Source organism: Callorhinus ursinus, unplaced genomic scaffold, assembly GCF_003265705.2.
Source record: "Callorhinus ursinus isolate GAN/ISIS: 27379988/994484 unplaced genomic scaffold, GSC_fseal_2.0 scaffold10, whole genome shotgun sequence".
NCBI lineage: Eukaryota > Metazoa > Chordata > Mammalia > Carnivora > Otariidae > Callorhinus > Callorhinus ursinus.
In genome coordinates, this window is record NW_027397072.1 from 62,771,151 (window position 1) to 62,788,065 (window position 16,915).

Sequence of the window (16,915 nt, forward strand, 5' to 3'; positions counted from 1 at the left end):
CTATAATTTTGAAGTTTATTCATAAATCAATTCTGATACTGCAGTGAAAAACAAAATTACAAAGGACTACTAATAAAGCAGATCTCTTCTGCTAATTACAATATGGTTATAAATCTTAAATACAGTTGCCCATAAATGTGACCCATGTGTTGTATCTAGAAAGGATATAGGATAGCACTGACATTTATTTTTTTTGTAAAAAAAATTTACATTTATTTTTTAAGATTTGGATATCATTTGTTCATAACTAGAATATGTGCTTTTAGAGGTAAAGGACAACTTTCACATTATAATTTAGAATTAAATAAGCATACTTTTTCCAGATCTCCTATATCAGAGGGAAATAAAAATGCAACATCAAAGAAAACATAAGTGAATGTCTGGATAGAAATATGAAGGGTATTTTCAGAGAAACTGGGTCAGGATTAGTTATTAGAAATTTTTACCAAAATAGTATTAGGATGGTGTTATTTAGTTGTGATACCATATACTGAGGAACCCTGAAACATTCCCACATGAGTTACCAAATTTTTACTAACATACAAATTTTTTTTTGTTTACAATCAGATTATAGTGTTATCTATCCAGTGAAGCAATTTCAGTCAGCTAGTCTCAGGAAAAGAAAAGTACAACTTGTTCCAAGGTAGAAAGAAAGAGAGAAAGTAGGGAGGGCAGAGAGAGGAAATGTAGAATGGAAGGAGGGAAGGAAGGGAGAGCAAAGGAGAGAAGGAAAGAGAGAGAAAGAAACTGCAATGAATAGCACTAAACCAATGCAAAAGAAAAATGAAGTGTTTTCCTAAAATGTGGAAGAACTTTGCCTCCTGAGAGCATAATGCCCAGGATAATAAACAGCTCTATTCAAATAGCAACACAGTGGTAAAGGGCAACCACATGAATTGTATGATAGTTTTGGATGCAATTTAATTCCTTCAAGAGTGCCACCAAATATTGTAGTATTCAAAAGAGTGCCATTAAATGAAAAAGGACATATAGATGTAAATTGGAGAAAATGAGAACAAGAAATAATTCAAATGACAAGTACTTTTTAAACAAAAGCCTCAGTATTCTTATAACTATTTAATGATTCTCTTTACCCTAATCAACTCAGTTTTATCCATTGTATTGGAATCCCAAAGACTAACTCATCCAGTTAGCAAACCAGATATAAACAAATGCTACTTTTAAAGATGCATTTCCCAAAGGATCCCTCCAAAGACTGGGGGAACATGAGATGAAAGCCATAAAGAAGATTAACGATGCCCCTCAGAGCAGCCTCATGTTGCTGCAACAAAGGTGGTCAGTGACAGTTCCCCCAACAGCTGTTAGGGGGATCCCAATCCAGGAGATTCTACCAATTATGTAAAAGCTTATCAAAGAAGTCAGAAAGCATGTTCAATCAAGTGAACAACGCCTTTTTTTGCTATCATTTAAGGAAAATTTTTTTCCCTCCAAAATATGAAAACCCTCTATGTAATCCTAAGTAAACATGAGTCCAGTTCAGGCTTTGGATCTACTTCATTGGTAATGCATGCATATACACTTACACTTCACAAACACACATACACACACTCACCCTAGATGCCTGTTGATTTGCTTGAAATACGTATAACCAATTCCTTTTTGGGTAAACTCCTGTGTCTGTTTGTAAGAAAGAAGAATCATAACTCAGACTTTTCTCAGTTTTAGCTTAAATTTTCTTTTTCTCTTTATCTGAATTATTATTTTCCTCCCCACTCCATCTCTGCCTTCTCATGGCCTTTTTTTCCACTTCAAGTCAAGCCCAAATCCTTGGCTCTCCAAAGGATTTTGGTCATCCACAACTGGAAAGGAACCTCCCTTCTTTAGAAATACCATAGTACATATAGTCTGTATACAGCATACCATTTATTGCCTTGTATCAATTATTATTTTTAAAAGTATAGATATTTTCTGTACAATTAGATTATAAACTCCTAAAGGTGAGAGTTATGCCATATTTTGCAGCTATTAAGAGAAAGGAACCCACTGACTCTACTACTGTGTGCCCTGAGTAAATGCCTCAACCTCAGTTTTCTTCTCTGTGGTTGGGAATAATAAAAGGATGTGTCTCATCAAGTTGTTCTGAGAATTAAATAAGCTAATGCATGTGGCACAGTGCTTTGCACATAGAAAGATGCTCAGCCAGAGTTAGCAGTCATCGTTGTTGTTGTTAGTTATGTCTCTTGGCTCCTCAGTGCCATGCTCGGTGCCTTGCACACCACATGTACTCAGTGCTGAGATTTTTGATTGCCTGATTAGGGGTATCTATGATTTTGGCTATGCCATATCTAATTTCTCTCTGCCATTCCTCACTCATAGCTCTTCCTACATACAGCCTTACCTCATGCAGACTTCATGTGGCCTAATGGAGGCCCATCATTCCACCAGCAAGAGGAAGGTATGTGATGGGCCAAGAGATTGCCTAACTACCAAACTTCCTTTCAACTGTTCTCATCCAGAAGTCATTCTGGGAAACCATTTAAGCATATAAAACAATCACAGTCCTTTCCTAGACTTGGCAAACCCTCAGGTACTAAGAGAACACCCTACTGCCATCCCAGAAGCCCTCATCTCTGGGAAAGTACAGACAGCTCTGAGAATTTGTCCAGTGGCCCTCCTATTTGTGGGCTGCACCATTTCACTGTTACTGGAAACTCATCATCAGTGAAACCTTCCAAGAGGATGCCTAGTAAATGTGTGAAGAGTAGCAGGAGTTGCATTTGAATTTGGCATGTGCAGGTATGTTTAAGAAATGGTGGTGGGTGCCTGGGTGGCTCAGATGGTTAAGCCTCTGCCTTCAGCTCAGGTCATGATCCCAGAGTCCCGGGATCCAGTCCCGCATCGGGCTCCCTGCTCCTTGGGAGCCTGCTTCTCCCTCTGCCTCTCTCTCTCTCTCTGCCTCTCATGAATAAATAAATAAAATCTTTAAAAAAATAAAAAAAGAAATGGTGGTACAAGTTTCTTTCCAGTATATTTATTTACCTGAAGAATCAGGTCCTCCTGGGAAAGCAGAGATATTTGAGCTAGGGCAGTGAACCACATCAAAAGAGGGGCTCCTTTGCAGAGATGAATGACTGAACCCCAATACTTTATGGCTACTTTATCCTACATGGGTTTTTATTTTTGTAGTTCCATGAATTAATCTTGCTTTCTTCTGTTTGTCCTCCATGGATTAGCTCCAATGTTACTTCCTTTGAATCCTGGGGTGGGGATAACGCAACAGGAGGGGAGACAAGAACAAAGAATGCTACATAGAACCTCCCTGGGTTGCTCAGGTTTCAAGAAGTCAGCAGCAGTGGTAAAAACAGTCCTTATCCTAAATGACACCCCCCTAGGCAAAGGGTATGGGGAATCCTGGCATAGATATTGTTTGGCATCAGCTGTCATTGGGGGGTATCTTCAAGAGGTAAGGCTGTCCTGCATTGGTGCTTCCAGTGTATACAGTGGTACCTTAGACATCAAGCATGGGCAGGGTGGATGCCTTCCTCAGTGGGTATGAGAGCCATTATCTTCACAGGTGCCAGTGAATTGTCATCCTTTTAGTGGGGGCAGGAGACATAATCATGGGAAACAGGAGTGGAGGAGAAGAAAATGAAGACATCTTACCCTGAGAGAACTAATGCAAGAAGCATAAAATAAGGTAACCCCCAGAAATTCCCAGCACCAGACTTGGAAGGAAGCCTAAAATGATCATAAAGCATAGAGGGAAGGAATCCAGGAAAACAATCTTCGGTGATTGTCGCTGTGATTCTGATCTTCCCTCGGACAGTCAAGGCCTGTGAGCCTAGAGTTACATAAGCTTGAAAAAGATAACATGCTTGGTAATGTGGGGAGACATGGCTCTGCTGGCCCTGAAGTGAAAACATTAATTTTAAATTGAAAAAAAAAAAAAGTGCTCTTTTTTTTCCCTTTTTCAAACCTGACATCCATTTCAATGTTAACAACCTAAAGCCTTTCAAAACATGGTGTGAGGACTTAATGCTATCTTTTGTAATTGCTGAAACTTTTATTGAAAATGTTTGGTCCTAAGCCCTGAAGATAAGTCATACAAAAGTGAGTGACACATTTAAAAGGCTAATGATCCTGTGAAATGTCAGGCCCAGGAACAATTTTGGAGCCACAGTTGGTAAAAACTGACAAAAATAAGTACTGCATATAAGCAGTAAAACTTCCCACCAAGTCCTCAAAACTTTAAACATGATTTTTGGAGCCTCGCATTTAGTTGTTTGTCTCTCAGATCAAAGCCATGGATCTGTTAAGAAAAACCTATGTCTATTTTTATGGCATGACTTTTATTTACAGGAGCATAGTATAGAAATAATCTATATACAGCTTTGGCCCTAAATGCTGTAGAGAGTAGCTGGGATTTGTGGGGGTTAGTATTATCAGGACAGACTCTCTAGCAGTTTTTCTTGCACACCTAATTTCTGCCAGGGACTACCAACTGCTTATTCCTAGCAAACACACATAGGTCACCGAGGTTGAGAAAGCTTCTGGCCCATCAGTGTTCATAGTTCAAAACAGAAAATTCAGACTTTGGGTCCTGGATCTTTGTCCCCAACAAGAATGTTAACCTATCATTGCTTCTGACCAAGATGGAGTAAAAGTGACCATATTTAAACTCTGCCTGAAAAAACTAAACATACCAGATAGTATTCTGGATAGTAGATATCAAGGAATGGGCAGTGATCCTTAAGCAATGGGAAGGAATGAGATGAGCCCTACATTAACATAGGCTTTGACAGAGTATCCACGTTGTGGTAGAGGGAGGGGGCACCCAGGCAGAGCCCAGCCAAATCCCAGGTTGAGGAGACAGTGCTGGGCATGGGGAGACACAGGCAGCAAGAGCTCCCAAGATAGAGTTCCAGACAAGAGAGGGCTGCCAGAGGAAGACTCTTGGAGATCTACAGAGAGGTTCTTGAGTATTTAGCAGAGTATTTACCAGCAGAGGCCTGTGATGAAACTGAGACCAGGGGAAGAATCAACCAAAAGGATTAGAGAAAACACTGTCTGGTGCCCACACAGAGCTGGGAGACTGCCTGCTCCCACCAAGACTGAAAAACCTCATTATTCACAGACCATTGTGAGGAGTGCACAGAAGTTTCTTGCCTCATTAGTGGGAAATAACCAGCCCTAGGTTAAACACTGCTCTGGACTCATTTAAAAATCTTAAAAGTAAGACCTTCCAAAATTCAAATTTCCTGGTAATTTAGTTGTGTCCCAGAACAAAAGATATAAATGTTTATGGGAACACGAAAATAACCAGCACCCAACAGGGTAAAAGATTACCAGATATGCAAAAAATCAGGAAAATGTTACCTTAATGCACAATGAAATCAAATTAAAACTAACCAAAAATAGACACAGATGTTAGTATCAGAAGATAAGGACATCAAACTGTTATTATGACTGTATTCTATAGGTCCACAGAGTGAAGAAGAGACATAGAGGGTAAAAAGACCAAAGACTCCTAGAAGTGAAACAAATCTGGATGGGATTAACAGCATATTAGTTATTGCAGAAGAAAAGATTAGTGAATTTGAAGACATGGCAATAGAAACCATTCAAAATAAAACAGAGAAAAAAATTTTTAAAGCATCAGTAAGCTGAAAGACAACTTCAAGTTGCTAGCACACATGTAATTGGAATCCTATAAGGAGAGAAGAGGGATGGGGCAAAAAAGGGAAGAAATAATAGATGAAATATTTCTAAATTTAATGAAAACTACAAACCCAAGAATTTCAATGAACCCAAGTATAAGAAATATGAAGAAAACTACTCCAAAGTACATCAAAACCAAACTTGTCAAAACCAATGATAAAAAGACAATATTAAAAGCAGCCAGAAGAAAAAGCCACTTCCCATACAGGGGAACAAAGATGAGAATTCTATCAGATTTCTCTTCAGAAACAAAGTAAAGGAGAAACCAGTGGAGCAATGTCTTTAAAGTACTGAAAGGAAAACCGCCCCATATGCCCAGAATTCTATACCTAGGGAAAATACTTTTCAAAAATGAAGGTGAAATAAATATTTTTCTTCAGATGTAAAAAACGCTGGAAAATTCAGGACTAGCAGTTCAACATTATAAGAAATGTTGAAGAAAGCCCATTGGGAAAAAGGAAGATAATATCAGATTAAAAAAAAAAAGTTGTCTACAAAAGGAACAGAAAGCACTGGAAATGCCAACAAATGAGTAAGTACTTGAGAGAGTTTTCTTATTAATTAAATCTTTTTAAAAGATAGCTGACTGTTTCAACAAAAATAATAGCAATGTGGTGTGGGTCATATAACACATGTACAGGAAGTAAGTATGAGATCAATGGCATTAGGCCTGAGCCAGCACTGAAAGTATACTCTTGGAAGATTCACATATCCTACAGGAAGGGCTATAGTAGCACTTTATGTAGAATGTGATCAGTTAAAGGATATGTACCAGAAATCCTGAAGAAAGCACACATACAAAAGAGTTAGAGCTTTTAAGCCAGCCAAAGAGATAAAAATGAAACCATAAATAATAATTAACCTAGAAGAAAGCAAAAGAGGGAGAAAAAGTGAACAAAGAACAGATGAGGCAAACAGAAAACAAACAGAAAGATGATAGACTTAACTCTAACCATATCAACAATCACATTGACTGAAAACCTGTTTGAACACTCCAATTAAAAGGCACAGATTGTCAAATTTAATTTAAAAAAAAAAGCATGGCCTATATGTCATTTACAAGAAACACAATTTAAATATAAAAAAACAAATACTTTAAAAGTAAAAGGATGGAAAAGATACCCCATTCTAATGCTAATTAAAAGAAAGCTGGAGTGACTATATTAATATCAAACAAAGCAGATGCCAGGGTAAGGAATATATTAGCAAGGGTAAAGAATGTCATATCATAATGATAAAAGACTCAGTTCATGAAGAGGACATAAAAATCCTAAATGTTCATGCACCTAATAATAGTACTTCAAAATACATGAAGCAAAAACTGAGGATTCCTTGGAGAAACAGACAAATACATAAGTATAATCTATGATTTCAATATCCCTTTCTCAATAATTGATAGAACAAGCAGACAGAATATCAGTAAGGACATAGAGACCTTACAATAGTATCAACCAAATTGACCTAATTGAGATATATATGTATACACACTCTACCCTATAAACATCAGAATACACATTCTTCAAATACATACCAAGATAAACCATATTCTGGGCCATAAAACATGTCTCAATAAATGTAAAAGGATTCAAGTCTTGCAAAATATGTTTTCTAACCATGAGAAAATTAAACAGGAAATCAAAACAAAAATATTTCTGAAAAGTTCCCTTACATTTGGAAATTTTAGCACATTTCTAAATAAGCCAAGATCAAAGAGGAAATCAAAAGAAAAACTAGAAAGTAATTTGAACTTATTGAAAATGAAAACACAACGTATTATTAATTTGTAGAGTCCAGTAAAACAGTACTAGGGGCTGGAAAAAAGTATTAATAACATGAAATGTATGTATTAGAAAAGAAGAAAGGTTAATAAACTCACCTTCCACTATAAGAAATAAAAATACTACCCACACACATAAAAATAGGATAAATTAAACAAAATAAGCAAAAGAAAGGAAATAATATCAGAGAAGAAATCAATGAAATGGAAAAGAGAAAAACAGGAGAGAAGATCAGTGAAATCAAAAGCAGGTCCTTTGAAAAAAAATGAAACTGGTAAACTTCCAGCCAAACTAATTAGTAAAAAAGAAGGAGCGAAGACATGAATCACCAACTTTAGGAAAGGGAGAGGGGACATCATTAAAATTTTCAGCATATTAAAAGGATACAGAAATATTATATCAATTTTATGTTAATAAATTCAACAACTTAGACAAAACAGGAAACTTCCTTAGAGAAACAAATTACCAGAACTCACCCAAGAAGAAAAAGACAATCTGAATAACCCTATGCATTTCAAAAAAAATAATATTTTTAAGTTTAAAGCTTTCCTACAAAGAAAACTCCAAAACAAGATGACTTCACTGTTGAATTCTTCCAAACATGTAAGAAAATAATACCAATTTCACACAAATTCATCCATAACATTGAAAAGGAGGAGTCACTTCCCATCTCATTTTATGAAGCCATCATTACCCCAATGACAGAACCAAAAATAGATATTACAAGAAAACTATAGATCAATATTCCTCATGAACATGGTAGAATTTTTTAAATTAACATGGAATTTGTTGGAAAGATTTTGCTTGAGGAACAAAATACATCAAAGCTAGTAAGACCACAAAGAGTAAGGTCTATGAGCCTATCATGCTGTCAACTCCTCCAGTAAAAGAGCATTTTATATAACTTTCTCATTTCCACAAAGTCAAAAAAGCAGAAATTCTCTTCATTCACCAAAGTGACTATGGTTTGGCTATTGAGGAGGTATAAAGTTGTGTTCAGAACACAGATTCTGAAGTCAGACTGCGTGGGATTAAATTTCACCTCCACCTTTTACTACCTTTATAACTTGGCAAACATTGCTTAACTTCTCTGTGCATCGATTTCAACTGTCTTAAAATGGAGACGATACAATCTCTTTCTTATAGGGACGTTGTGAGAAAGAAATGTCTTAATCCTTATACAGTGTGGGGAATGGTGGAATGAGGCATGGGGAACACAGTAAGGCTCACAAAGTCTAGCAAGGAGCAGTGGTAGAAGTAGGAGTGACTGTGTCCTGTGCACAGCCATGAAAGACACACATTGAACCGAGTTCTGAAGATTTTTATGCTTGGTGTTACATCAGGAGGAAAGCGAAGGACGAACACACCACTAACAGGCATCGGTGTAAACAAGCACTTAGTAGCCAAAAGGTTATTAGTATTTCCCAGAAACTGTGATTAAGATAATGCGTGTTGAATATAGAATATATTTTGGGGACATGTGGGGAAGGGGAAAAAGAGGAAGTGGTAAACAACATAGGAGTAAAAGCTGGAAATTGAGAGCAGATAATGAGGAGTCTTGTGTGCCATGAGAAAGCAGCCCAATGTTGTCCTGGTGAAGACAGAAAACCATCCATGAATTTGATACGAGAGTGTCCTGGCCAGATAAAATAGACTGAAGAGAAGGAAGCAGAAGTCAGGAAAACTAAGAAGCTGGATTAGTTTCCTTTTGCTGTTTGTAACAAATTACCACAAGTTTAGTGGGTTAAAACAATACAAATTTACTATTTTTCCGTTCTTGTGTTAGAACTCTGGCACCAGTCTCACTGCTGAAATCAAGGGGTTTGCGGGATTTCCTTCCTTCTGGAGGCTCTGGAGTGAATTAACTTTCTTGTCTTTTCTAGCTTCCGGAGGTCACCTGCTTTCCTTAGTTTGTGGTCCCTTCCTCCATCTTCACAGCCAGCAGTGGTGGACTGAGCCCCTCTCATCACAAATCACTCTGGCCTTTTATGCTCCCTCTTCCAACTTTTAAAGACCCCTATGGTTAAAGTGGACTCACGCCTGTAATCCAAGATGATCCCTATTTTAAGGTTACACGATTAGCAACCTTAATTCCCCCTTGCCATGTAATGCAGCATAATCACAGGGTCTGGGAGCTGGGATGTGGACACCGTTGGTGGGGGACATTATTCCTCCTCCTCCAGAAGCTATTACAAAATCTCAGGTAAGACATGATAAAGGCCTGAACAAAAGTGGTGGTAATACAAATAGGAGGGAATATATTAAAGAGTACCTTTAGATGCATAATTAATAGAATACATACATTCATTTGGGTGGGTTTGGAGGATACAGAAGACATGAGAAACTAAGGATGTCTCCTAATTTATTAAGTTTAAAAATTCTGGTGAAAGGTGATGTCATTTTGGTTATGGCAAATTTGGTTTCTAATATGTGATTATAAAGTTCTCATAGAATACTAAGAGTAAGATGCCCAAAAGGTTGCTGGAAATTGGGTCTGTAATTCAGGAAAGCAGTAATACAGATGACCAAAATCTGAGCATTGGAATGTAATATTTGAAGTTTCAGAGTAGATGCTGTAAATTACCAAGCACCCTAAAGCCATACACACACACTCACACTCAATATTCAGCAGCTTTCATTGGTACTATCTATTATTTAATATGACAAAGTTAAGCTCTATATTAAAAACAAAATGTAAATGATCTACTATATGTGCAACTGAGTCTTGACAGGTAGCTCATAAGAGGAGCAAAGACTTACCAATATAATGGTAAACCCTTACAGAGGTGGCATTCCCAAGCCCCCCACATGTGGAAATGCTGGCAAGGCTATGTTCTACTCAAAGAAGCAAAGAATTGTAGAAAAAAAAAAAGAAGCAAAGAATTGTGACACTGACTGTAGTCTGTGACTGTCCAGCCCCACGTTCTCATGTTTTATCTCTCACAGGAACACCTGGGAGATATTTCTCCTACTGGAAACCATGTTTTTACTTAAAATTTGGGCATTTCCCCATTTTGTGAGAGGTGTGTATATATATATATATATATATATATATATATATATATATATATCTTTAAAAGGCCGTGTTGCATATGGGAAATCTTTGCACCCTCCTTTCAGTTTTGCTGTGAACCTAAAACTGCTCTAAAAAAAATAAAGTCTTGGGGCACCTGGGTGGCTCTGTCATCAAGTGTCTGCCTTTGGCTCGGGTCGTGATCCCAGGGTTCTGGGATGGAGCCCTGCATCGGGCTCCCTGCTCAGTGGGAGCCTGCTTCTCCCTCTCCCTGCTGCTCCCACTGCTTGTACTCTCTCTCTCTCTCTGCCAAATAAATAAATAAAATCTTTAAAAAAAATAAAGTCTTTAAAAAAGTTAATATCTGAAGCATGATTATATCCCACTTCAGGATATTGCTCCCAACCCCTCATGATTTTTAACATAAACAATTTGTTTTATTCATTAAGAAAATACAAGTGGTATGATAATATTAATATACCAACAAATAAGGGTGATCTTTTAGAATCCTCTCTTACAGAAAAAACCTGAAGTATTATACAGATCTGTTAATTCATAGCAACGCAAATGGTGCACGGTACAAACCATGAGTAATAAAACATCCTGTAACAAAAACTTAGAATTCCATATAAATGGTTGGGGGGTGGTTGTGAAGGTAGGGTGGAAATGTCCATTTAAATATAGGACCTTGATTAATTTTCTTCCATAGTGGAATCATAATAACCAAAAATGTAGCTGTAGTGACATATGAGTTGGAATGTGTGCCGTGTACAAAGGTGAGTAATAAAAGTGAAGCAAACGAGCAAAAATATATCAAAAATGACTAAAATTATGTGTTTTCATTGTTAAGAAATGCAGTGAAATTCTCATCTGGTGAATTCCAATTCAGCATTTCCTTGATATATCTTTTATAATTTTCACTCTAATTATAATGAAAATCATTTTTCAATGTAATTTTGTAATAAAAATGTTTCTTTATTTCTCATTACATAAGAACATGATCTCATACAGTTACTGAGCAGGCTTACAATATGCACACTGTATCTTCCCTTTCTTACCATTTAATCTCTTCATAGTCTACAGATGTCAAGAGGTTCAGATTAAGCTTGTTAAAGATCTGCTTCACTCGAACTCACTGATGATTATTTATTTAGCAGTTTTATGTAACCCTGTCATTGATAAGCACTCTATTAATTTGCCGAGGGACAAATCAACACTAGTTATTTTTCTACCGGCTATTAGACTCGGTGCTGCTGTTTGTTACAAACCACTTGCCAGTTAATTATAAATTATGGGTCCTCTTTGCCTATATTAATTGATATCTCCTCTGCCTTTGTAATACTAGACAAATAAATTGAAGGCAAGATTTATTAAGCAGTGTATGTCTTGTGTCTCTTGATTAGTATTCTTTACTTTTTTAACATTTATACTTGTTTATACAGATTTGACAGACCAATGCATTAGAGAAATGAACTTTGGGGTGTTTTGTAGTAAAGAAAGAAAAAAGATTTAATGCGCTTCCTACAAATTTATTTTAAATGACCCACCATTCATTGTATGCAATTCCTAAAATGCCTTTTGACTTTGTGCTACGGACTAGTGATAGCAGCTTCCCAATTATGCAAAAGCCAATATTCAATAGTTTTAAGTCTATGCATGTATTTGCTATAAGGCAAACAAATATGAAGTGTATATAACTTAAAATCTGTATTATTTTACACATGCAATATGCAATCTCTCCTTCGCTTTATTGCATATGTGCATTCTATTACATATGTTTTTGCATATATGTGGAACCCTTTTAAATTCTTCTCATCTAAACTATCTGTAGGTGTAATACATAGTGACAAAACAATAAACTATAGCCATTTTTAATTTTCAGAAGCATGAATTATGGATGGCACTTGCCATAGGACATGCACCTTTCCATTTATAGCTCACAGAGGAGCCAGGTAGGAAGAATTTAGGCCAGCTGGGAAGAAAAAAAAAAACATTATACAAAAGGAAGTCTTAATTCGTTTGCTCCCTGGACAGTACCAAACATTGAAGAACTGCAAATTTAATGGGAAGGATTACCCCAGAGGGTCATTGGACTATATTCTGATTTCAAAGGGCTTCAGAACCTAGCTATCTGCCAAAAGATCTGGGTCTCTAAAATCCTAATTTTATATATAATTTTTCCACTTAATTGACAATTTTGACCCAAGTTACATTTGCAATGCCTTGAATTCCTAATAATTCCCCATCTGATATAAATCTAGCAAATGGACAGTTAGCCCACTGGGGTAGGTGGGTTGTTTTTCCATTAGTTCTCATGGGAAAGGAGAGATATATTGGTCAAGCAGATCTGTTCCTATTTTCAACTCACACATAATTGAATCCCTTCTCCAACATATTCATGTTTGAAGATTTAAAGGCTCCCCAATTAGAATTTAGAGGAAGCCTTTAGAGTAAAATTAGCTAGCTCATTCAGAAAACATGCACTCTGCTAATGTGCTGTGAAACTGACCTTGAGTCACTTTTTAATAATGAGATTTCAAGAATCATCTTCTCCTATATACCAGGCTACCTTTTGTTAGCTGTTTCTGGGCACACCTCCCAATGGATGTCATGAGTGATAGAATTTCCTGATACCTTGATTCATTGGATTATGCAGAAAATATGCTATTAATCATCCCTCAACAATTTATTATTTTGTCTGTATATCCTCCATGTTACCCTTCCTACCATTTACTATCTCACTGCTCAAAATCTCTGTCCCCCACAGTCAAACAAGATCTGAGAGAATTAGATTTAAGTTATTAGTTACAACTTGAAATTACTTTGATTAGCAGTGGATTGGGGTTGACACTAACCTCTCAAATAAATCATTTTTGATTATTCACATTTCACATATTCACATCACTTTTGAACCCAATTACATGGTTAACCCATTGTTTGCCGAACTGCAGTGCACTTTTTTTTTTTTTTTTAATGCTTCATACTATATACCCTAACCCAGTGGCTCTCAACTGGAGCAAATTTATTCCCCCATGAACATTTGGCAATGTCTGGAGACACCTATCGGTGTCACATATGGAGGAAGGAAAGGGACTGCTATTGGTATCTAGTGGGTAGAGGACAGAGATCATGCCAAACATCCTCCAATGCAAGAATAGCTTCCAAAACAAAGAATTACTGGTCCCAAATGCCCACAGTGATGAAGCTAAGAAGCCCTATTCTAACCCCTCAAAATAAACCCTAACTTTCTTTCTTGAAGGGGCATTAAGTAGAGCAAGGATTTGGGGGGAGAAAGTTTAAAAACCTAATATGACTACATTTTCTTATTTTAGGTGACTCATAGAGATTGCCTAATTTGCTCAATGATATGGAGTGGGCCTGAGGTGCTCAGATGACACTGGGTTTAAAATGTGCACACTTGGGAATGGAAATGAATCTTCTGTGAAGCTTGCTGTGTGCTACCTCATAAAAACATTATCCATAATGCATTCGAGGGAAATATTCAATTCTATTCTACTCAACTCAAATAGTTGAATTAGGAGCTCTGCAATTGGTCAGTGGGAAGAGGGGAAGGAGCTATGAGTTATATAGATCAGTGAGGCAATCTGGTCATTGGGGCAACATGCTGACGAGGAAGCACATGTGGATAAAAGGGCATGAAGTGGATTTTAGTGTACCCGGGAAAATAGGAAGATTTACTAATCTGAGATGTGAATGTTTTCATTCAAAGATTATTTACTGACATCCAGTGGGAATAAAGTACCATGTACTATAAACAGCTGTCTTCAAATCTTTATTTCTCCACCCCAGAATTATTTTTAGCATCTAATTATGTAAAATGATATATATGTGTAAAGTATGCAAATTCAAATGTTCAGTATTAGTAAAACATAATTTCTCATTTAAAACTATAAATAGATGTTATAATGTTATCTAATGTTCTAAATCAAATATGATCTTTTACACAGCCTCAACATGCACATCTCATTTTGGAGACTGCTGCACTAGGAAATACAACTTGAATTCTTTATATTCTAGTATAAAGAATTCTAGTACCCCACCAGATGATTATCTTCTTGAGGTTGGTGATTATGTCTTTTTTTTTTTCTTTTTGTTACTAGTGCTCACAACAAAACAGGGATTCAATCCCTGTTTTATTTAAAGAATAAATGGGGTTGGCCTATAAAGAGCTGATCCAGTAGGATGGAATACGTTGGGTACTCACATAATTATCCTATAAGGCAGAATTGTAATGTAGTAGTGATTAGGGAAAAAGCAGATTTGCCTCTGTTGTAGATTTTTTCAAGATCTACTTTGAAGGTTGGGCAGGGAACTCACAATTTTCCTTCGATTATTATTTCTTTTTCTTAGACGGTCCTTGGGTTATGACCACATTTCCTTTTATATAAGAAAGCTCAAGTAAGCTTTATAAGGTCCAATTAAGTTAATTCCCTATTACATGTAAATTTAATGTTGGATCCCACTGTATTCCTAGATTCCTCCAGTATTAAAAAGAAACCATCCAGTTAGGAACCATTTAAATCTACCTCTTTCCAAAATGAGTTTAATTATTTAAGTCATGCAAGATTCTTGGCTTCTTCCTTCTTAAACTAATAATTTTTCCAGTCAATCAGTAACCATGCTTGACGTATCACGGGATACATTTATCACGCCAAAATTTTGGCCATCATTTGAAATTCTCTGGAAAAATCGTGTGTGTCCTTTGGCACTGTTTTGCTTGTTGGAGTTCATGAACAAGTAGACCAGGCTAGATGGTCTCACTTTGGATGAGCAGGGAATTTTCTGCACAGTGATCAAATAGTCATCCCCATTCAACTTCTGCAACAAAATAATTTTACTGACTTATTCTTTGATTTAGCTTTCAAGTGTGTTTGCAATATGGAACCTCCATATTTAATATCAATATGCAAGGGAACCTGAGTAATTCTCGAATAAGTTCTCTATTCACAGAAAATAAGTTGGAGAAATAAGCTTTTACTAATAGAGGCTTTAGCTTTCTCTTAACTTAGAGGACCAAGTCTATTATATGCCACATTCCTTCTTTCCCATATTTCCTTTACACTTTTGTGACATTCACTGAGCAACCACTATGTTCTTGAAGTTGAGATTCCAAAGATTCTGCCAACCCTGAAGAAAAACACTGCTTTCTAAAGTTGTCTGAACCCACAAGTATTATCTAGCCAATGGCCTTCAGAAAGAGTCTCTCCCTTTGTATAATTTGCTGAATATGACTATCGATGACAGAAGTCCAAAATTGTAAGACAAAAATCAGTTGAGCAACATCTGCTTATTTCCTTACCAAACATTAATGTGTATTGAATGCCTGGCACACAGTATACTCTATATAATAATTCTCCAAGAGAAATACTATTAGTATCTCCATCTTAAAGGTAAGAAAACTGATGAACAAGAGATTAAATATCTTGCTAAGGAGCAGAATCTACATTTATTTAGAGGTAAATATAATACTAAATTCATTATTACGTGAAAAACTGGTCCACTTAGAAGCCACTGTGTGTCTGATGGGCCGTTAGAATTTGATTGCAGAATTTTCTGAAAGGGGGTTGTTTGGGATGTAATTAGCATGACAAACAAGGGAAAGACACAAGTTTAGCAAAAAGCTCACTTTGAGGGGATAAATTTCTTTTTCCTTTTTTTAAATGAGAAAGCCTGGATAAAAGGCACATAAAATAACTGCTGACTGAGTGGAGCTCTTGAGCTAAGGACTTGTGCTGTGAAAATTTTACTTTGTCTAGCAAACACTATCACACAGGAACCTTGAAAGAGAAACATTCATTTTTCTCATTCTCTAAACAACAACAACAACAATATCAGCCCCAGCTCTGACCCCGTGACCTCTCTGACAATGGTGAAAGCCACACGTGGTAGGGAGGAATATAGAAGCAGGGCTTCCACTCCTTGAATGGGCTCCTTCTCACTCCCAGCGGCGGAGCCTAACTAGGAAAGCTGAATGGATGCATGAACATCACTTACTAAGGCACCTTTGTGCAGTAGGTACAAATGAGTGACCCAAATCATCGCACATCAATCAATTCCGAGCTCCTCCTATGGTGAAGTCAGGAATTTCATGTCACAGTCTCTTGACACAAAGCCGAAAAGGATACATGACTGTATACCAATTCCATCATTTTCCAATCATAGTCACATTCAAGAAAAAATCAAACACAGTGACTAGTACTAATATGATTTGGAGGGAGTTGCAGTTGCTTCAAAGGGGCTATGGCATAGTGACAGCAACACCATGGGCTCTGGAGTAGAACAGAACCTTCTTCAAATGGTAAGTGCAATCTACTGGCTGCATAAGATTGGGTAATTTTCCCTCTCTGAGCAACTGTTTTTCCTCTTGTAAAATAAATGTAATTCTTATCTCTTGGGATTTGAGAAGATTAAATGAGACAACAAG